At 35.3% G+C, this 24,578-nt stretch overlaps 1 long non-coding RNA gene across 5 annotated transcripts in view; it reads left to right on the top strand.

The window, feature by feature from the left end:
- Positions 1 to 8,735: 8,735 nt before the first annotated feature.
- The window catches only part of LOC138141790 (uncharacterized), a 147,917-nt gene continuing 132,074 nt past the window's right edge, over positions 8,736 to 24,578 (top strand). For all 5 annotated transcript variants that reach the window (XR_011163267.1, XR_011163265.1, XR_011163266.1 and 2 more), the window contains exon 1: positions 8,736 to 8,979. This is a non-coding gene — a long non-coding RNA (uncharacterized lncRNA). The remainder of the gene's footprint in view (positions 8,980 to 24,578) is intronic.

Below are 24,578 nucleotides of genomic sequence, written 5' to 3'. Positions count from 1 at the left end.
ATAGGGTTTCTAGACAAGGTATCTCATACAAAGAGGCCTTGCCTTAAGCTCAGTCGTAATCAAATGGTATTTACCCTGCAGAGCATGTGGTTCTCTCTAGAATTAAATATCAGGGATACCAGGACCTAGGTAACACTATAGATCTGAGGAAGATATATTTGCTTATGTTTCCCATCTATTAGCTGTTACCAAAATAAATAGCATATTTATATTTAGCTCCTATTTCCCCTCCATAATGTCCACAATATGCCTCCAACACTATGGTAGTAAACGGAGGAGCTGTTGGTATGACCTGGTTGTTTCAGGACTAATAAGGAATGCTCTCTTATGGAGGCATACCAAGATAGCTCTGTTCTAGGGAGGATTTTCAGAGAACTAGAACTGAGTAGAGACATTGATTACAGTGAATATACAGTCAATGACTGACTGATAGGTCTAGGTAAAGATTAAGGGAAGAAATCTCTCTTAATTATGTTTCCTGATTTAAAGACACAAAGAACCCACTCCTAGAACCCATAGTCCTGTCTGTGTCTAAATTTCTTTTTTGTGTGTGTCACACAGCCAGTAAGTGTTAAGTGTCTGAGACCGGATTTGAACTGAGGTCCTCCTGACTCCAGGGCCAGTGCTCTATTCAATGTCCCACCTAGCTGTCCCAATGGGGCTGACATTTTCAAAAAGCTGTAATGAGATAGGGGTGGTTGTGAGAGAAGGACCTCTGCTACCCCTACTCTTATAATAATACCTAAGAGTCCTTTAGTCCCATTAAAATTGGCAAAGCACTTTACATAAATAATCTTATTTGATCCTCAGAATAACACTGTAAAATTAGGTACTTTTATTATCCTCATTTTATAGATCAAGAAACTGAGTCTGAGAAAGGTTAAGTGAACCTCTCAAGCCTAATTTCAATCCAAGGCTTCCTAATGTCATGTCCACATACTACACATTCTATTATGCAACTCCCTCATTTCAATACACAGAGCAGAGATTTTGGTTGAAAGAATTATAAACAAATAGCTAACTCAGGGAAATAGGAAAGCTCCTAGATTCTTTCTAGTTTATATTCAGAGTTTTGGAGGAGAGCAAAGGTTACATGATTGCTTACAGAAGGCACAGAATCAGTAGACAATGATTTCAGTATACAATTGCCTGAAAAGGGTAGTGAGCAAACCATTTTTATGTCTTTCCAGCAGGATCTTGGGATTATAAAATCATAAATCATAGGATTTTGGATTTGGACCTAGAAAGGACCTTAAAGGTCAAATCCAATGTCCTAGTTTTATAGATGTAGCACTTCCTCTGGGTACACTGTCCCAACTCAAACAGTCCCTAACAGGTATTGGACTGTTCCTACTTATGGTTCTGCAAGATAGGTCTGGTGTACTCCCTAATCTCACCCAAGCAGATTTTTAGTAGCTAATAGGAAATGATGTTCACTAAGCAGGCTTAGCAAGGACAATTGTTAGAGAAACAATACTCCCATCCCCTTGTACACAGAAGGTGCTCAATCAAACTTAAAGTACAGTTGTAGTTAGGTACGTATTTGGAGAACATATGTGGCCAAGGGACACTTGCTGATTTCTTGTAAAAATCTTTTTCTCTTTTTGTGGAGTACTCATGAGAATCCCTTCGCTGTAACTCTTGGATGGGCTCAGTGAATCCTTTGTAAAAGAAAGAGCATTTTGCTCCAAGTTAGGGCTCATGATCCCTAAAGCTGCAATTGTTTCTCAGATGACTATCTTTCTACCTCTGTGTCTATAGGCATTTTCTCTGTTCTGAGCCATGAATTGGCTCCTGGCTCTGAGATCTCAGATAGCTCTAATGAATGGACCCATCAGTCTCCTAGGCACTTCCATCTCAGAATATGCATTCACTTAAGACCAGGAAAAAAGAAATATAAAAGAAATAAAGGCAATGTGTTCATTGTCACATAATGATGAGATATCAAGGGGCAGCCAGGTAGCACAGTGAGTAAGAGCTCCAGTGTCAGGATGACCTGGGGATCGAATCTGGGCTCAGACACTTAGCACCCACCCAGAAACACCTGGCCATGTAACTTTGAGCAAGTTACTTAACCCCGATTGCTTTAAAAAAAATGATGAGATATCAAAAAGAAATATAAAAGAAATAAAGGCAATGTGTTCATTGTCACATAATGATGAGAAATCAGAGATATAAGATATTCAACATTTCTCCCATACATTTGTTTATAGAACATTAATCTCACTTGTATCCAAGAGGGGGAAAAAAAGGACAAAGGGCCAATCAAGGGGCCTCTCACCCCTTTTGTATTCATATTTGGTTCCAGTTCAACAGTTTCTATGTCATTGGTTCTTCTGACTACTCAGTCAATAGGAAGTCTTAGCTTTCACAGAGTATTTAATCCTATTCACTCATGGCAAGAAACCTTTTCCCCAAAGGTCCATGAGTTATATAGGAAATAGGCAGAGAATATCTGTACAACCTCCTTAAAACCCACCAACATGGAGAAATCTGAGCATATTTTAAGGACTGAGCCCTCATTGACTGATTCCCTCCATAAACAGAAAAAAGAAAATGATGCCTAGAGCAATTAAATCACTTGCCCAGGGTCATACACCTAGTAAGTGTCTGGTGCAAGATTTGGCAGTGAAGAAGGCCATGGGTGATCAGCCTTGCTAGCAGACAGCAATGAACTTTGGTTCTTATCAGAGAATGCTTCCATTGAAAGACTAAGAGTGACTAGGGGCCCAGGATTGAGGGTGGAGTGGGAAGAGATGATATTGAGCTATCATCAATCTTGATGGCGTATAAAACTGACTATTAATTATTCATGAACGTTTCCATTCTTTAGTAGTTGTGGTCAATGTATTTTCAAGTGGGAATGTACTCAGACACCTGTAAGTTTGAAGGATTTTAAGGGACTTTAGAAGTCAATAGTCCTTTTTCAAGTGAGGAAATAAAACTCCAGATAGGGCAAGACATTTGCTCTAAGTCCCATAGCTAGTTTCAATGCTGGGATTTACAACTCGGCCTCATTCTGATCCCACTGCTTTTTCAGTACCTTAGTGCCCCCCAGTAGTGTGCCTAGATCTAACAGACATGTGGCAACCCCTGAAAATAACATCTCTTATTGCAACAGTCATTTCTGATAAATTTTGGCTTCTTAATTTTTAACATATCTAAACAAAATTTGCCTAGCTGACAAATGAAACATTTTACTGGCAGACTAATTTACCAGGAAAAGAACTAAATTATTAGCTTATTTGTGGAAGTTGAATACCCTAAGTCTGGGATGTATTTAGGTCAATTTTTTCTGATTAAAGGTGCAAGTGGCTACATGAGGAAGCCCTCTGGGCATTGTTCATGAGTGTAGGAAAATTAGGAATAGTTTATTATTTACATAGTTTTGAAGATGTTTTCTTGAGTAGTGTGTCTAGAAAGAATTGAGCTGATTGCAATGATAGAATGATGCTACTTAACAAACTAATTTCTGACACCTTTTTTGGATAAGTCAGTCAAAAAGCCATTCAATAGGCCATTAATAAGCTCCTATCATGTTTCAGGGACTGAGCTAAGTTCTGGTAATACAAAGAAAAGCAAAAACCAGCCCTTATTTAAAGTGGGGAAGGCAGGGCAATTGGGGTTAAGTGACTTGCCCAAGGTCACACTGCTAGTAAGTGTTAAGTGTCTGAGGTCAGATTTGAACTCACGTCCTCCTGACTCTAGGGCTGGTGCTTTATTCACTCTGCCACCTAGCTGCCCCACCAGCCCTTATTCTTAAGGATCTCATTGTATAATGGTGAAGATACATGTAAATAACCATGCAAAAGAAAGATACAGGACAAATTGGAAATAGTAAACAGAGGGAAGGCATTATGAACCCTATTTTATGGTTTGTTTTTATTATTTTTCTGTGAAGGTAGTCATTCTCAAATAGTAGATGAAACATGGTCATCACCCAAATATTAAGCCCACTTTAGAAGAGTTCTTCTATCTCTCCTTACTTGACCAGTAAACATGAATGAAGAATTTGGAATGCTGAGATTGAAATCACATATTTATGTCTGTTCCCTCAATCAAAAATTTTGGTAGCTTATATAATACATTTTTGCATTAGCAAAATGTTGTGCTTGACAACAAATAAATTTCTGAAAAATCAGTACACTTTAAAATTAGTGGAATGTGTGTGTTTTTTCTCTTTTTAAATATTTTGTTAAGGCATGGAATGCTACTTTTCTTCTTTGGACTTCAGGTTTTTTTCATCTATAAAGTGAGAAGTTCATAGCTCTAAATCTGTGATTTCCCTCTTAGGCTACTTCTCCAAATTCTTCTAGCATTGTCAGATTTGATCTTAAGAAAGCCTTTGGCTACTCTTCCTCTCAAAGTTCTGGGGGGTAAGCATTAAGGATCATGGTATTTTCTAATATTTTCATTCAAAAACCCCATCCAGTGTGCTCCACACTGAATATCAACTAGTAGATTCAATTAACTTTTAAGAAAAGGTATGTATTATAGTAAGAACAGATATTGCAAAACATTCCCGTTCTTCTCCCCAAACTAGGAGCATAGTTCTACCCCACAGAGAACTCTTCCCAAGGTTCCTGGAGAGAATGGGCTGAAACCAGAAGTATACAAGTAGCAAGGCACATACTTAAGGAAAATATTTAACAAAGACATACCTTGAATGTCCTGGCGCTGGGAGTTCTTTTCTCCAAAAAGGGAGGAGTACTTTTTGGAGGTCTGGTGGGTACCCTCCACCTGATTTAGCTTGTCAGCTAAGAAAGTTTACCAGGGTGTGGCTGCTGCCATTGTTATAGCTTTTGGGAGCCACTGCTGAGAGTTGGTTGAAGGTAGACACCAAAGGTGTATGAGCAGTCCTGAAAGGAGCTTGGCAAACCCTCACACCAGAGGTGCTAGTCCTCCATGAACACCCCATACGCCACTGCCTAGAGGTAGAAAGCAAGGAAAGGCAGGGTTTGAATCAAGGCCTCTCTTGACTAAGGACCAGTGCTTGTTGTACTTCACGGCACTGACACACCTAAATGCCGTCAACTCTGATGAAGTCCTCTGTTGTAGCTAATCAAACTCTCCCATTCCCTTCTTCTGACACTGGCTTTTAAGCTTATGGAAAAATGACTTTCTACATGTTGATAACAATTTCCTCTTACAAATCACATTTTCATTTTTACTAATTTTTAACTCACAATATTTTATTTATCATACAACTCCAAATTTTCTGCATGAAGAAGTATGCCGATTTTAAAGTATGCAGATCACTGTTAAAACATTTTAGAGTATGCAGATCACTGGTGAAAAATTCCACTTATTCAATAATTATACCTCTGGCCTAGATTGACAAGTCAAGTCAGGAAGCACTTCTTTACTAAGGCCTATTATGTGCCAAGCACTGCACTAAGTGCTATGAATACAAATAAATTCAAAACAAAACAAAAAACCTTCTTGCTTTCCAGGGGCTCAGAGTCTAATGGGGGAGACAATATGTGAAAAAGATATATACAGGTTAAATTGGAGATAGTCACAGAGGGAAGGCACTACCTGTAAGGGGGATTAGGAAAGGTTTTTTGTAGAAGGTGGAATTCTAACTGAGACTTGAAGGAAACCAAAGAAGGCAGGAGGCAGAGACCAGAGGGGAGAGAATTCCAGTTATGGAATCTGTGTAACTAGATGTTCATATTAATATTTAGATGTTAAACATGATACATTCATTAGACATCCAAAAGTTTGCAATTGCTGACAGTGTACAAGAAGATATGAATAATGCTGAGTGATAAATGAAATAGTGGTTTGGCTTATTTGATATTCAATACTTCAAACTCCAACCCAAATAATTTTTACATACATTTATTGAACTTTAGAAATTTTGCAGGAACTCTGGGGTGAAGAGTCCCCAAGGCTGAGAATTTATAGTTTAAAGATACTTGAACTTCTCTATAATATATCCATACTAAAGTTCTTGGAGCCAAATGATTTATCAAATATATGAGACTGATCTTGTCTTCTAGGCTTCTAGTTTCTGGATACAGTTGGAAGGATATTTATTACTTGGAAATGATAATGGGGTCAACTAAGAATAACTACATTAAATCTTAATGAATGAATGAATGAACAAATGAAGAATCCCTTAAGTGCTTTCTAATGTGGCAAGTGCTGTGCTAAGTTCTGGAAAAGCAAATACAAAAATGAGATAGTCCTTGTCCTCAGGATCTTAAATTCTAAAAGAGAAGGCAACACACATGGGCTGGGATGGTCATGAAGGGATGTTTTGATGTGGAAAATCATAGGGATGATGAATAGAGCAGAAGGGAGTTGATTGACAAACTCTTTCTTGTAGCAAAAACAGTATTGGTTTGATTACAGTTCTCAGATGAAGAGGTAAAAAATTGATGTGTGTGTGTGTGTGTGTGTGTGTTCCACAAGATGGTGGAGGAAGGGGAAAAAGGGCACATGTAGGCAGTGGCAGGATGAATGGCAAGGAATTTATGGGGTAAAATTTGAAATAAGTTTGGGGCCTTCTAGAGCTAGTGGACCATGTTACACATTCAGGACAGTTCTAGACCCAAATGGCACTGTATATCCAAGATAAAAAACAAACTCAAAGGCTTATCAGTAAAATGACACTTTGGAGCATAAGCTTTATAAAACAAACCAATAGGATTTCAAATGCAAATAGACCTATATTAAATTTTTAAAAAAACAAACAAGGAAAAGATCAATCGTAGTCAAGCCTTTATTCCAGCGATCATTGATCTGACAACACAAATGGAACAGAGAAGAGCTACCTGTTGCATATATGGTCGGCAATTAATTGGTCCAAAGGACAAAGGGAATGGCACTTTCTCTAAAGAATTCCATGTGGTAAAGGACAGCATATATTCTCCTATGTTCAATCAATATTGCCCCCCAGAAAGCTATAGAGGACATAAAGAATGTGATATAAGTGGAACAAAGCTTAAGATCAGTTCATTGGTCCATTTATACTCCACAAATAGTTTCTTAAGCATCTTGCTCTTAAAGCTACAGCTTGTTCTTGTTGTTTGTTTATTAGTTTTTGGTTTGTTTGGGTTTTTTTTGCAAAGACTGAGTGTGCATTTATTAGGTATATATGGGTTAGACTAGATGGTCATTCCAAATTTCTTTCCAATTTGAAAATTTTGTGATTCTTATTATGCAAAAAGATAACATTTATTTCTATTCAACTGTACTCACACAATTTAGAAGCAAGTAGGTCACCTCAAATTCTCATTTAAAATTTCATATATTCTACAAATCATTTTCTTATATCATAGTTGGCTAAAAGTCAGAAGATTTTGACCTTCCAAACCTATTGAAAAAGATGAGTTCATTCATGACATTAATCAATTGGATGTCATTTGATGGTAATGCAATCCTTGATCATCTGATATTTTTCATGCAAGCAATAGCTGAACTATTCTTAAATTAACTGATTGTCACACCACTGGTGCTTGTAGGTCAGAGGATGGCCTTTGTTTAGTTGGACCAAAAGTTTCATATTAAAAACATTTAGATTTGTGTGCAGAAATACAAAAGCTAATGTTGCTACTCTTTCACATTTCTTACATGCAATCTTAATCTAACATTTTCTTGGAACAACACACTTTGCCTGCATTTAAATGATGCCAGATTTAGTTGAACAGTGAAATATGGAGTAATGAAACATATTTACAAAATGTAAAATACTCTTGTCCATGTTGTTCCATAAAAGATTACTGAAAACTTAACTCTACAGTCAATTTGGAAATCCCTAATAACATATTTTAGAAATAAAGTTTTAAATAAAGTGTGGGTACAAAGTGGGTAGAAAAGAGTTTATGATATTCCAATATGACTAGACAATAGCAGATGGTTTCAAAGCCACAAACAGATCATTTATTTAATTTGGGATCAAGAAGCCTGAAATGTATGAAAGGCAAAGGAATCTCTATTCTCTGAGAAAAAAAAATCTTAAAATATAGGTTTGATATTTGAAGCCCCTTTAATTACTTGGGTTCAACCTCATGAAATCATACTTCTTGAAGTTTGGTCATCCCAAATCCCATAATGACAATTTGGGAAGTGATAAATTGACATAGAAAACATGGAGTATGGTAGAGTTGTAAGACTAGTATTAGAAAGATTTGACCTGATTATAAAACTAATTTGTAATAAGTTTTGTGGTTAGAACTACTGGGAAGCCACCCAGGTCTGTGCCTGCTTAAATGACACTAAAAAGATATAGTGAGAGGTGCCCCAACTAGAGCTGTTACAAATTTACAATGGACAACTATAATACCTGCTTCATTTAAATGAAAGCAGATATTTTATTGCATTGGAAATACTTTCCTTTAGAAAAAAAATCCTGGGGGAGGAAGAAGAAAATTTATAGACTGCTCCACACATGCTTTTCTTTGAAAAGAGATTTGTAATACCTGTTATGGGTGGAAATACTTAACTGATGATCAGTGAGATTCTTCTGTACTCTCTCAATATGTTGACCTCACCTTTCCTCCCTGCATCAGATTTGGCAGCTCTCAGACGTTGTAGTGTATATGAAAAAGGGTTTTCCCCTACCCCCTTCTTTCTTAAACATGGATATCTACAAATGTAAAACTCTAGACTCCCAAAATACAATACAGATTTTTTACCACTCCATAAGGTTTGGGTTCAATTAAAAAAAAAAAAGACACACCATTCTTTTGATAGCATCTGACAGATAGAACCCTACTCCCAGATGTTTTGTGCTGTTTTAAAAGAAACAGTGCACAGTTGCCTCAGAGCCACTCCATGTGTTTCTGAAGTGAGAATCTGAAAACCATCCTTCTGGCCATGCCAGCTTCCTTATGAAGTGTATGTGACTGCGAGAACATAGTTCATCTATGACCATCCTTTGGCTAGTTACAGCAGATAATGAGGCGGGGAAAGAACTTTTCATTTCTGTGTCACTGTTAAGAAATCAAATTGGATTTGAATCGCCCAAAGGTGAGTGTTTTTGTAAGCAGTTTCTACCTAAATGAGTCTGGTGAATAGTTTTATTTCTAATAGCTACTGGTATAAGAGATTACATTTGTAGATAATTTTATTTAAATTCCAGTGGGTCTATGATATAATTTAGGAGTTGCAATGTAGTCCATCCAAGTATAGAGTACAGTCACAGGTCAAATCCTGTCCACCACCTGTTTTTGTATGACTCATAAGCTATGGCCTGGATTTGATCCTAGGGACCATAATTCTCTGACCCCTGAGATATGATCTTTCCTCCATTAGAACAGATAACAACCTACCCATATCTTCTTTTCTCATTCAGTTCTTCTCCATGTTCTTCCATGGGCCCTCAACATAAGATTTACCTAATGGGCTGGAGTTTTTCCTTTTCTTTTTTTTTTTTTGGTTGTAAATACAAACATTGACTAGTCCATCATGTCACCCATTGTTTTCAATTGATGACTGGGCTATCTCTTTTTCTTATTTATTTTTTTTTCTATTTGAAAACAAGAAACTTGGGAAAAAATTACAATGAGTTTCTCTGATAAAGGCCTCAATTCTCAAATATATAGGGAACTGAGACAGTTTATAAAATAAGAACTATTCTACATTTGATAAATGGTCAAAGGATATAAACTAGCAGATTTCATAAAAAGAAATCAAAACTAACCATAGTCATAAAAAATGCTCCAAACCACAATTTAATAGAGAAATGCAAATTAAAGTAACTCTGAGGGACTACCTAACACCTATCAGATTAACTTACTTGTCAGGAAAGGAAAATAACAGATGCTAGAGGGGATGTAGAAAAATAGAGAAACTGATGTATTTTTGGTGGAATTGTCAATTGGTCCAAGCATTCTAGTGAACAATTTGGAACTACAAAATTATAAAACTTCAAACACTCTTTGACCCAGCAATACCATTACCAGATCTTTATCCCAAAGAGATCAAAGAAAAGGGAAAAGGACCTATGTGTACAAATATATTTATAGCAGCTCTTTCTGAAGTTTTGAAATGGAAATTGAGAGGTTGCTCATCAATTGGGGAATGGCTGAACAAGTTGTGGTATATGATTGTGGTATAATATCATTGTCCTATAAGAAATGACAAACAGGATGGTTTCAGAAAAACTTGGGAAGACTTATTTGAACTGATGTAAAGTGAAGTAAGCAGAACCAGGAGAACATTGTAATATTATAACAATGATCAACTGTGAATGACTTAGCTACTCTGATCAAGAAAATGATCCATGACAATTATGAAAGACCCATGATGAATAAAGCTTTCTACCTTCTAAGAGAAACTCAATGAGCTCAGTGTAGATTGAAGCATAATTTTTTTCACTATTTTTCTTGTCTTTTTTTTTGGCAACATGGCTAATATGAAAATATGCTTTGCACAGTTTCATGGTTTCTTTCTCAATGGATGGGGGAGAGAAGGGAGGAAGGAGGGAGAGAATTCAGTACTCAAAAAAAAGAATGCTAAAAATATATAATAAATTCATTTAAAATTTTAAAATTCCTTTTTACTGTTAAGAACTTGACAAACATTTCTAGAGGGTGCTGGGTAGCATAGTGGATAGAGTGCTAGGCATGAAGTTAGGAAAACCTGAGTTCAGATTCAGCCTCAGATACTTACTAGCTGTTTGACCCTGCACAAATCATTTAACTTCTGTCTGTCTCAGTTTCATTGATTAATTTTTGTAACTTCTTAGAGCAGGAAGAGGAAATCTTAGACCCATTTTTTTCTAAGCAATGATTTTAGTAGTTTTGGTTGAGAGAGTTCAAATCTAACCTCAGATTCTTATTAGCTGTGTGACCCTACAGAAGCCGCTTAACCTCTCTTTGCCTTAGTTTTGCTCATCAGCACAGTGAGGATGTTAATCAAATTCATCCCTCAGGGCTGCTGTGAGAATCAGATGAGATAGTATTTACAAAGTGTTTCGCAATCCTTAAAATTGTAGACAACTGTTAGCTACTATAACTGCTAAACAATAATAGACAAAGACATTTCCCTCTTCAAAGAGGAAAAAGAATACTGATTAGAAATTTTGAATCTACATTATGTATGGTTTGTTTACATTGTGTAGTGTGTCTGTTTCAAATATAGAAGGTACTTCTAGCATTGCCCAGATTCTTTGCATCCCCTTCTGATCTTCTTTCTACTCACTTCTGTCACTTACTTTTCTAATCATACATTTTCCTGATAACATCCATTATGTCTCTCCTCTCGTTTCACAAACCTGAGTCAGTAAGACTTCAGTTTAAGTCTTGCCTTTGACATATATTGGCTTTATGGCCACAGTAAATCACTTAAACTTCCCTGTGTCCTAGGTATCTGTCCAAGACTATAAATTGGAGAACAGTTATTCATTAGCCTTGGATAAAAGAATTTCCACAATGGAATTTCCACAGGTCCACCTCTGTGCTGCTCTCTCTCTACCCCTTTTGCCACTTCATCTAGGTCATTGTTGGAAGTATGCTGCAGACTACTTGCCTCAATTATGCAGTTTACCCAAATAGTTCTTTATCTCTTTGGCAATGAAGAGCTAATTGGATCACTCAAGTTTGATTTCTCAGAGATTATGATGTTCTGTGATTCGTAGCACCTTGGTGGCAATCAGCTAGTGTGGTTCATTTGGGGAGGGGGCACTGAATTTCCTCAGAGATGGAGACTGAAGCTTGGAGAGTTTAAGTGACAAGTTTAAGATAAGACCACATAATTAACAACTGAGGGAGCTAAGACTTGAATACAAGTCCACTCTTCTTTTCACTATACAACAGTAGCTGAATTGTTGCAAAATAGTTCATTGTTCTTAGCATGACATGATTAAAACTCAAATGATATCAAATATGGTTTGGACCTAGGTTCCCAAAGTGGGCATACGGTCCCCTGGGAGACACTGTGTGACCCTATATATGGACTGATTAAGGGGGCTGGTAGTAGGCTCCGGTGAAATTAGGAGTTATTGAATAAAAACAAGGGTTAACTTAACCTAACCCCAAGGGGTGGTGAGTAATTTTTTTTTTTTAAAGAAAGCTGCAGGTCAAATAAGTTTGGGAACCTCTAGAGAAGTTAAGGAAATCCCTGACTCCAGAAATGGTTCTCTTGGAAACCCTTGATTCCAGAAATGGTTCTCTTTGGTTAATAATAATAATGATAATAGTATCTTTATAGCATTGTCAAAGAGATCTGGGTGCTAGAAAGGAATGCTTGCTGCTTCAGACAGAAATCCTTATCAGTGTTTCTCCCTTCTCAATCTTCAAGAAATTGCCTTGATTCTTTGACTGACTCAGCCAGAATAAGAAAGAAAGCATAAGACATGAAGAGGAGTGATGGGGGGAGGGGAGAGGGGTGTTCTGCACATGAACATGAAAGCATAGGCTTTGCAGGGCTATGCTGGGGACTAAAAGGAGAGACTCTCCAATTCTGATTCCTGTCTCCATCCCTTTTTTAAAAAATATTTCTATTTTAAAATATGCATGTAAAATTACATTTTGTTCTTATATCACTTATATTTTCTACTTCATCCCTTCCCTAGCCTGTCCTAGAGAACTATCCATCTTAGTAAAAACTAAAAAAGAGGAAGGAAAAAAAAGTTCTGCAAAAATAAACCAACATATTAAAAAAGCCTGATGTTGTATGCTGTGTTCTGCAACCAGGGTCTCCTACCTCTACAAAGGGGGAGAGGTATATTCTCTTACCTCTCCTTTGTGGCTAAGCTTGATAGTCATAATTGTACTTCATTCAGCACATATGTGTGTACACACATACATACACACAGATATATGTAGATATATATATATTAAGAGGAAGTCTATATAATATATATTGTGTATATATATATACATATGTGTATATATGCTTACACACCCATATACACATGACATTTTTGTTATTGTTCTTTCCATTTACATGTTTTTTTGTGGTCATTGTGCATTGTTTTTCTTCTTGCTTGCTTGCTTCCCTTTGTATCAGTTTATATGTCTTTATATGCTTCTTTCTATAGATCATGTTCATTATGTCTTACAGCAAAGTAATATTCCATTAATTCATGTCACAATTTGTTTAGCCATTCCCAGTTGATCAATGTCCAAACTTTGCTTCCAACTTTGTTTTGCTACCACAAATAATACTGTGGTGTACAAAAAGCTCAAGAGACATAATTTCTGATTAATCATTTTATTAGTTATGACTAGTGACTAATTAAGAAAAGGATGGTCATTTGGTCGTGTCTTGTGAACCAAAGATGAATCATGGAGGCCTATTGACACTTATATGCTTTTGGAAGAGTGGGTGTTCCTGACAGATGGCAATCAACTCTTATTGGTTAACATTTAATGAGAGGATTGAATATTATAATGACGGGAGGACTTTTTTTTCCCAAGCATTCTTTTTTTTTTTTATTAATTTGTTTGTTTCATTTTAGTTTACAGGCTTCAATTCCACAATTCCTTGAGTTTCACATTTTGTCCCCCTCCCTCCCCTCCTCTCCCATGGTGGCTGATAGTCAAGTATAGGATCTGTAAATACTTTAACATTATACATTGGTCAGGTTATAAGGACGGATTGTACCAGCTGGAATGAAAATGGTAAAGAGGACATAAAACCAAATAAGAGAAGGAAAAAGATCAGGTATTTTGCTCCACCTGGATATAAACTTAGTTCTTTGTAGTTCTTTCTCTGGATGCACATATTTCTGTCCATCATGAGTCTTTTGGGATTGACTTATATCACTGCATTGCTGAGAAGAGTCCAATCTATCAAAGTTGGTCATCACACATACGTCGTGTCTGTAATTGTGTACAAATTTCTCCTGGTTCTACTCTTCTCACTCAGCATCAGTTCTTTTAAGCCTCTCCAGGTAAATATGAAGACCGTCTGCTCCTCGTTTCTTATAGCACAATAGTATTCCATAACATGCATATACCACAACTTGTTCAGCCATTCCCCAATTGATGGGCACCCCCTTAATTTCCAATTCTTTGCTACCACAAAAAGAGCTGCTATAAACATTTTTGTACATATGGGTCTTTCTCCCATTTCTATGATCTCTTTGGGATATAACCCTAGGAGTGGTATTGCTGGATCAAAGGGTATGAAAGTATTTATAGCCCTTTGGGCATAATTCCAGATTGCTCTCCAGAAAAGCTGGATCAGTTCACAACTCCACCAGCAATGCATTAGTGTTCCAATTTGCCCACATCCTCTCCAGCATTTGTCATTTTCCTGTTTTGTCATCTTAGCAAATCTGATTGGTGAGATGTGGTACCTCAGAGTTGTTTTGATTTGCATTTCTCTAATCAATAGTGAATTAGAGCATTTCTTCATGCGCTTATAGATAGCTTTAATTTCTTTCTCTGAAAACTGCCTGTTCATATCCTTTGACCATTTATCAATTAGGGAATGATTTGTATTCTTATAAATTTGACTCAATTCTCTGTATATTTTAGAAATGAGTCCTTTGTCAGAGACATAGGTTGTAAAGATTCTTTCCCAATTTCCCACCTCCCTCTTAATCTTGGTTACATTGGCTTTGTTTGTACAGAAACTTCAATTTCATGTAGTCAAAATTATCCAATTTACATTTTATAATGTTCTCTAATTCTTGTTTAGTCATAAAATCTTTCCCTCTCCACAAGTCTGATAGGTAAACTATTACTAGTTTTAGGAGACTGCTTACAGTATCAACCTTTATACCTAGATCATGCACCCATTTAGACTTGATTTTGGTATATGGTGTTAGATAATGGTCTATGCCCAGTTTCTGCCATACTATATTCCAGCTTTCCCAGCAGTTTTTGTCAAATAGTGAGTTCTTATCCCCAAAACCAGGGTCTGGAGGTTTATCAAACAATTGATTACTATAGTCATTGACTTCTGAATCTCGTGTGCCTAATCTATTCCATTGATCCACTAGGAGGACTTTTCTAATGTGAAGATGGGGGACATGACTATGATTTTGTCACCCTCACTCCCTGGGCAGTCTAGACAAAGGATCTATCCCCCCACCCAATACTGAGTAGCTCACGGATGGACCCAAATTCACTTAGACTAATCTCCTTACCTTTCAATTAGATCTGAAGTTTTACAATTGGTTGGGGTCTGAACAGGATCAATGAGAATGTTAAATCCAATCTCATTATCTGCCTTATTCTTCAAATGCTGATTTGACTTAGTAGAGAATGAGGAAATAGTAAGGGAAAAAATCCTGGATCTCCCCAATAGTAAATGGTTATTAAAATAAGAAAGACAGTCATTTCTCTCAATACTGATATAAATACATTGGTATATATGAGACCTTTCTTTTTGTCATTGGCCTTTGTGTGCTATATGTCTATCAATGGAATCTGTAGGTCCAAGGGTATGGAAATCTTAGTCACTTTCTTTGTATAATTACAAATTGCTTTCTATAAGGGTCAGACAATTCATAGCTCTACCAACAATGCATTCCTATGCTTGTCTTTGGGAGCCATACCTCATCATTCACTATTCTCATCTTTTGTCATCTTTGCAATTTGCTAGGTATGAAGTAAAACCTCAGGTTTCTTTTGATTCTCTTTAATCTCATAATTAGAGATTTGGAACACTCTTTTATATGGTTTTTAAAAATAGTTCGCAACTCTTTTAAAAACTTCATATTCATTGACCTCTAACTTGGAGGGAATGGTTTTTAGTCATATATTTTTTTTTTGATGCTTTTTCTTCAACATTTAAGAGATATTTAATACAAAAACTGTTCTCCTTAGTTGATGTCTCCTTTTTTATCCTTGTTGTATTAATTTTGTTCAAGTAAAAGCTTTTCAAATTTCATGAATTCAAAACGATCTATTTTGTCTGCTATAACTGACTCTATAATGTGTCTGCTCAAGAATTAACATCCTACTCATAGCTATGGGAAAGATATAACCAGCTTCTCTTCTAAATCGTTTTATGACATGATTTTCAATATTTATGTTACATATGCATTTTAAACTTCTTTTGGAATGTGGTACAAGATGTTGGTCCAAATCTAATTTCTACACAGCAGATATTATTACTTTTATTAGAGAGTTTAAAGTTATTTTCCCATATTGAATTAGTAATTAAATGAAAGAGGAAGAATTCAAACCCAGGTCTCTCCTAACTCTACCTATAAGTCTAATGTTTTTCTACACCATCTTCAAAAGTTTTCAGAAGTTGGAGAGAAAGCTTCATGATTATTAAAATGCACAAAAATGGTTTTGATTCTTGTAGCCACGATCTCAGACAGAAAAAAAATATTTTAAGTTGAAAAGTTTTAAGTACCTCTAGTACTCTTTCAACAAAGGCATATTCATATGCAATGCTGAGGTTAATGCAGCATTGTTATTTTTATAATTTAGTAAACAAATGTATAAACAAATTTTGTTGAAAAGTTTTGGTCTCAAGAATTTCTGTACTTGAAAGCCACAATTTTAATCAAATCATATCATTAAGTATTTATTGAATTCAAAATCTATGACAGATATCAAAGAGAGATTCAAAAGAAAAAATAGTTCCTGCCTTCAAGAATATCACAATCTTAATTGAATGGCAAATTAAGCATATAAAACGATCTCTGCACAATTTAAAATAGTATGTAATGTAGTTTTAAATTACATACCATAAATGAGTACAATAGGGGTCTAGAGAAAGGAAAAATAAATATAGACCAGAAAGATTTGAACTAGAATTTACTGGTGCAGAATTTGAATAGAATGTGAGGAAGGAAAACTACATTCTTGAGAAGGACAATTTTGCATAAGCAAAACATGAGGCCAGAAAATAACAATAAAAACAAAAAAAACTTCAAGTGCCTGAAATAAACTGGAAGGCTAATGTAAGGGACTAAACATGTGCAGTCAAGCATATCAAAGGAGAAAATTGCAATAAAACTGCATTGCAATCTATGAAGTGGTATCCAAATGTATTGTGTTATTATGAATACTATGATACATGCAGTAGAACAAGATAATGGATGGTCTGAAATATTAGACTCAAAATGGAAGACATTTACTATCAAACTAAAAAATTTGGACTTGGTCTGATAGTGGATAACAGTTTGTATGTGAACATATCTATATAAGACTTGAATGAGAGTCATTATATATATATTACTGGGGGTGTTGTAGAATAATAAACATAATTCTGTAGCATTTTATAAAGCACTTTTCTCATGACAACCCTTTGAGGTAGATACTATGTAATCTCAGATATTCTAGCTGTGTGTAACTTGGACAAGTCACCTAACTGCTGTCTGCCTGAGTTTCTTCATTTGTAAAATGGGGATAGTAGCAGCTAGCTCACAGTGTTGTTGTAAGGATCAAAGGAGATAATATTTGTGTAGTGAGGACTGTCCTCCACATATAGTATGGGGATGGGGGGAGGGAGGGTGTGATTCTAAGGGAGGCAAAATAGATGTCTCTCCCCCACTCTCCTCCAAGGGAGACTTTAATTCCTGGCAGGAGTGGGAGCAGGAAACTGGGGCTAGAAGCTTTGCCACTCTGTTCTCCTTAAAGGGGGAACCAATTTAGAATTTTATCTATCTTCTCCTATAAGTATTATTAGTCTAGAGAATGTGATTTTCAGGCTCAAGTTAAACTTCTGATTACTATTCATTAATGGGAAAAGTAGGACCCAAGCTTTATATCCAAGATGACTCTCTTCCCACCACAATCAGTTACGCAATGAGTACACATAACAAGTAGTAACGAAACGCATTTCTCCAAGTTAATAGCAAAACAGAACTCAGAGAAAGTATACATTGGAGAATAACTACGAGACAATACTCAATGAAGGTGCTCTCCTATTGGAAGCAAGATAATTCAGTTTAACCAAGAGAGAGTTCCAGATCACATATTTCTTTATAGAAATTCCCTGAAGTATCTAGTATAGTAAGCCGAAGATAGAGACCTGATAAAAACTGCCACATCCTCTCATGTTGTCTTCTTCTCAGAGTCTTATTTTTCTTTCAGCAATCTGACACGGGTTGGTATTGTCCAATTTATCTCTCCAACTTCTAAGCCCGAACTTCGGAAGTGAATGCAGAGCCCAAAGAAACTCTTCTTTCTTTTCTCTCTAACTTTGCCTTACTCTGCTGTAGGTATGCGGCATTGATCTCTAGAAGAGGGCTCTGTAACAGTGGGCTTTGGCACTTGGGCTACATTCACAAGCACAGTGCCTGGCACATAGAAGGTATTTAATAAATGTTTGATCCCCCCCCCCTTCCAGCCCAAATCTAATGCTTGTTCTTCACTATACCTAGATGTTTTCAGAAGATTAGTCCAACAATATGGATTACACTGGGAGAGACTACAGCTAGGAAGAACAGCTAATAGAATATAGTCTCTAGAATAATAACTCAGTATTTGCTTCTAATAAAAGGAAACTCCTGAAGCAGGGCTCTCAGAGAAATGATGTATTTGAAATAGCAATGTTTTATGTTGGAGATATTTTAAAACTCCCAAATGAAGTCACTGATTACAAGTATATTTCCTACTCCATCCTTTTCAGAGAACAACTTACTGAAAGTTATGTGATCTCTAAGTTAGTGTTGTGGGGGTAAGGGGGAAACACCTTGAAAATCCCAAGCTTTGTCATGTACAAGCTGAGAGCAGATGACTCACTGTGTGAATTCAAGTTAAGTCACTTAAATTTTTGGTCTTATTCAACCCATCTGGGAAACTGAATAAAAGCGCTCCACTATAAACCAGATGGTCTAACAAAGCTGAGTTTTCCCAGACTTAAAAAAGAAAAAAAAACTAACGTAATTACTAAAGGAAGTGGGAGGAGGACAGGGATAAAAGAAAGGTAACTGTAAGCTCATTCTATTCCCTTTCTCTTCACACAAAATGTCTTTCCCTAAAACCCCTTAGTTCTGAAATGTTAAAGATGACTTGGGGGACTTGCTCTGTTGAGTGTTTTGCACAGCACCATATATGTGTGGTGCTCATGAATGATAACTATAATGGTAGGTAAAATGCTTTTTATGGAATCAGAAGGAGGGTTGGGAGTAGTGCTCATTTCTCTTTACTGCCCAGGAAAATTTAAAGGTTATTTTCTAATATTTTTAAAGGGTTTCCATAGGAAAATTTTGTAAAGGTAAATGCTAGTGAAACCATTTTCTAAGGAAATTGTTTCCCCAAGTATTGTAGGTTAAAAGATATTCAACACTGAGGGACAAATGGGACACTTTTCAGTGTTGTCCAGAAACCAATGTAATGGAAAGAGGTTGTCTAGTCAGAGGACCTACGTTTATGTCCCATCTCTGATGCTTACTGTATATGTGGTCTTAGGTAAATTATTTAACCTATTTGGCCCTCTTTTTCCTAAATTGTAAAATAAATCCTCTGAAGTTCCTTACATCTTTAATCCTACAAACAATAATATTCTTCCACAGAGCTTTTGAAAATATACTTTTTGGAGGAAATGATTAAATAGCTTTATTGACCAACTTTTGAATTAATTTGCAAGTCTTAGACAGGAAAATGAATCAAATACCAATATTGAATTTCCTCCACTAGTCATATCTGTCATGTGTCAGGGAGAGGGGAAAAAATTCCAGTCTCTTCCACCTAGGACAAATTCAGCTTGTTGAAAAGATTATAGAACATCTTTCTAATTCCTGATTGCTCTGCATAATCCTGGAAAGAATCCCTGATTGCTTAAAAAAAATCATGCAAACATTCCTGCAAACTAAGACTAACAAATTCATACTGTGGACTTCCAGATGCTGTAAGACAAAAATTTAGATTGGAAATATAGATTGGCCTTTGAGCCCAGTATTAGCCTCCAAAGGGCAAGGTCCTCTGTGGTTAGGTAAATGGTGCCTCACCAACCCAGTGCCACATTTCTTTGATTAATTCTTAAGAAACATGCTTATTAAGCAAAAAAGAAAACATATGAATTTTCCTTCAAAGGATCATGTTTTTAAAATTGAGCCTAGGTTAGACTGTTATAGTGAGAGATGAGACTCATTTAAATTGATAAAGATCAATACAAATTGAGAGGCACTCTATCTTTCTCTAGTTGTCAGATTTCCATTTGGTTATAACTTATTTCCTCATGTAGAAAAATAAAGATATAAACTATAATGATGGTCTTTAATGTCCACAGTTATTTCTATACGTAGAAAAATGAATCTCAATGCAATGATACCCTTATCAAGGACCAGAATTACAGCCCTTTTATTTCAATGGGAGATGTTGACGGGATTGAAGTTTTAATAAGCATCTCAAAATATGAATACTTATTCCAATCTAATCAGAGCTAATTTGAGCTCTAGAGTCTTCCAAATTCTGGCAATTTCACCTTTGGACATTTTCTTTGAAACTCATAGCACTTTCAGTTTTCAGTCAAAATGTACATACTCCTCATTATTTCCAGCATAGAAGAAGGAAATTGTAAATAAAAAAAACCTAGGAAAGAAACTTTTGAAGATTTAAAAAAATATTGAAATCACAGATAAGATTTGGCTTGTTAATGGATTTTATTGATTTTGAGACTATACACATTACTTTTTGCATAAATTTTCTTCTCTGTTTCGTAGAAGGGCCATGGGGCACACTGAATAGATAGGTAGCCTCAGAGTCAGGAAGACCTAGATTCAAATCATCCTTCTGACATATAGTGCTTTTGTGTCCCTGATTAAGTTCACTGTCCATCTGAAATGACTGTCCAAGATGCATGGACAGAAGTATTAATTAAATGGGCTGTTCATCTAAGTGCATGTCATGGTCACAAATATTGTTATCCTTTGACATTTGGTTTTTCTTTTTAGTGGAAAGGTTAATTTATGGCATAAAACAAACATTTTCATAACACAGTATAATAAAAAAAAGATGATTGCACATGAAACTGCAAATCTATTATATACAACTTGTTGTTCCTTTTAAGTATATAATAATCAAACAAATTCTATTTTTTTTCTCTTTTTTTCTTCCCTCCTCCCATGTTGCTCTAGAGATGGCTACTATTAGAAACATATAGGGGTGTGTGATATACATATATGTATGCATATATAATACACATTCACAGAAACACACATATATACATATATGTAAAAATATTATATGTATATATCTATCAATTATTTCTCTAGATCATCCTTAATGTATCTTTTTCCAAAAAATTGTGCATTTATAATAGTCAAAATGACTTAGTCACTCAAAGTAGTTTTTAAAACAATATTGCTGTTTCTGTATACAATGTTCTCTTTGTTCTGCTCACCTTGTTCTTCATCATTTTGTGTAAGTCTTTCCATGCTGTTCTAAGATGATTGAGCTCATCCTTTCTTATAGTACATCACAGTAATACACGACAACTTTCTCACGTGGGTTTTTAGGACACACTTTTGAGTAGTTGTAATTCTTATTTGGGGAGCTTTGTAGCATTCTAGCCCTTAATGTGATCATAATATAAGTCATAAATGTCCAATTCAGTCATGGAAAATGTAATTAATAAAGTTCAAATAGAAGTGAGATTCCTTTTATTTTTGTTTATTATTTTTATTTTTCAATTTAAATATTTTATTGTGTTCCTACCCTTACTCTTCCACCATAAGCATATTAAAAACACAAAGGAAAAACAAGTATTTCAACACATATCTACAAAATCCAACAACTTCAACAAAAATCTTACATTAACCATGTTCAAAAATGCACAATTCTTTCTGCATCTGGAATTCATGATCTCTGTACAGAGGTGAGTGTTATGTTTCATTTTTAGTTCTTTTAACCAGCATTGTATCACTATGTTGATCAGAGCTTCAAAGTCTTCAAATTTGTTTTCCTGTATAATGCTGTTAGTTAGCATTATATAATTTTTCTCCTTGTTCTGTTTATTTCATCCTTCATCAGCTCTCAGAAAAAGTAAAGTTAGTTGACTTTAAATATTTCATCAATTTTAGTTTTACTTATAAATTAGCAGTCTTTTCCTTTCAAATTTATTAATATCTTCTTTAATTTTCATTATTCCTATTTTGTTATTTAGTTGGAGACCTTTGATTTGTTGTTATTAGACATTTTTAGATCTAAAAGGGACACATTAATGTTTATCACTATCATAGCTTTACTACCTAAATCTCCCTACAATTTACTTTTCCTCTAAGTATTTATATGCTGTTTATTAGGTATATGTATATTAAATAATTATTCATTATCCATAATACTATTTTTGGGCATATTTTCCCTGCTTATTTCTTTTTACCATATGTGTGTGTATTTACCATGACTTTATCTGTAATTATGATTGCTACTTTTGTTTTTTTGAGTTCAGCTGAAGAAAGAGAACTTTTGCTTTAGCCCCTCATTCTGATGCCTATATGATTTTGTGTTTCAAGTACATTCCATGTAAATATCATATTGTTGGATCCTGCTTTCAAATCTATTATTCTAGTCTCTTCAATTTTATGGGTGAATTGATCCCATTCACATTCATAGTTAAAATTATTATGTATTTCCATTCATCTTATTCTCTTGTGCTTTTACCTCTCTTTGCTCCCATCTCCCCTTTCGAAATAAGGTGATAGAATAGATGGAAACTCACCTGACACCTGTGAACTTATAAGTGAAAAAGACTGTTTTCTTTCTGTGGCATCTCTTCTACCTAGTCTCTGATCCAAGGATTTTACTATTTTTTTCTTTTTAAAAGTCTTCCCTTTATTTTTCACCTTTCAACATTTCAAATTTACTTTGCTTATGACTATTCCCTTCCCTATCATACCTCGTCTATCTCTGTTAGGTAGTAGTGATTTCCCTCCCTTCCCCAATATAATCTATTGTCCTTTCTATTTGATTTTCTGCTAAGAACATTAAAACTAAACTAAATAACCTACAGAGACTGTAATAATAACTTTCCTCTATGACCTTTAAAGATATTAGGGTTCTAAGAAAACATTTATTTCTTATTCAACTTTCAATGGGTAAAAAATTCATTCCCACATTATTCCTTTCAAATATAAAAAGAAATATGTACTTTTAAATTTTCTCTTTTCATCACATTTCTACTTCCAAACATATACTCAATTCTTTTTTTTCCCCAACAAGAATGCTTGAAAATTTTCTATTCCATTAAAGGTCTATTTTGTTCACTGTAGAATTGTACTTAATTTTGCTAGATAGGTTTTCCTTGATTATAAAGCCTTACCTATTTTCTTTTGGAATATTCTAAGATCTCTTTGCCTTTACAGTTGCAACTAATAAGTCTTGTTCAATAATTATTACAGTTATTTGGTATGGTGTTCCCATAACAAATGTGGAAAAAATTATCAGAGGAAAAAAAAATGCCTTGGCTACAGGGACTGAAAAACCTTTGCTTTTTGGCTGTTTGGAATATATTTAATCTTCAACTTGGAAGCCATAGATTCTTGTTATGATATCCCTGGGAGTTTTTCTTTTTTCAGTTATTTTTTGAGGTGGATTTTAATTTTTTTTTTCACTTTACCTTCTAGTTCTAAGAGTTTGGGGAAAATTCATTTATAATTTCCTGAAATATATAATCCATACTTTGATCAAAATTTTTGATAGTCCAATAATTCTTTGTTTGTTTATCCTTTTTGTGTTCAGCCATTTTTGATAATATGTTCTTTAGAACATATTATCTACTTTTTCCAAAAAAAAAATTTGGTTTTGTTGTTTCTTGTGCTATTGAATAATTGTTTTCTCTCTGACCCATTCTAATTTTTAGGGTATCCAGTTTTTTAAGTTTTCTGTTGTCTTTCTTCCCTAGATTTTCTGTTCTCATCTCTTTTTTATCCAGATGCTCTTTCAGTCCCTATAGCCAAGGCATTTTTTTCTCTGATATTTTCTCTGAATTTGTTATGGGGTCACCATCCTCTTGACAAGAGTGTATGTACTCCCTTGATGTCTCTCAAACCAAAGTACAGCTGCAGAGGTTAGGAACACAGAGCCCCCATGGTCTGAAAAATTCATGTAAAATTTTTGACCCTTCCTTCATACTAGAGAAGTCTGAATTATTATGGTATTAAAAGATAAAATATCTTGTTATTATACAATACAAGACACATATATATCTTATGCATTTCTGAGTTCTAATCTTTTTCTGAGCCTTCATATGTCATCTGTAGCTTCTACAAAAACCTAAAAAATTTCCATTTTATTTCTTATGGCAACATATATCAACATGCCAACCACAATATATTAAATGTCAATGACATATCAAAACTGCAGTGGGGAAAGTCATGAGGTGGAAGGGAAAACTGTATTTCTTCATGATAGTTGGGATTTTCCTTTGTTTTCTCTTTGAGGGCTTGACTGGAGGCAAACTCTGCAACTGAATGACATAGGAAGGACCTGACAAGTCTTGAGTATAGTAGGACATAACTATGTCCCTCATCAAGGTACTCTGGAGTTGGTCAGGTCTTGGACTCTGCATAGGAGCTCCCTCTTGTCATTGTCCTTTGGGACCTCTCTCTGCTGTAGGCTCTTCATGAGGTCCTAATCCCTATGGTTGAGCTCAGGGACTATTTCAATACTAGGTTCACATCACAAGATTGAGGGACTGCTCAGGTTACAATTTTCCCAGGGTCTTTCTTCCCCAGCTTGGCTTTTTGTGGTCACTGGAAGAACTTGGAA

This window comes from Petaurus breviceps, unplaced genomic scaffold (assembly GCF_028583685.1).
Source record: "Petaurus breviceps papuanus isolate PSGF00001 unplaced genomic scaffold, PetGlider_PUasm1.0 90491, whole genome shotgun sequence".
NCBI classification, from domain to species: Eukaryota; Metazoa; Chordata; class Mammalia; order Diprotodontia; family Petauridae; genus Petaurus; species Petaurus breviceps.
This window is presented reverse-complemented; position numbering and strand designations above follow the sequence as displayed.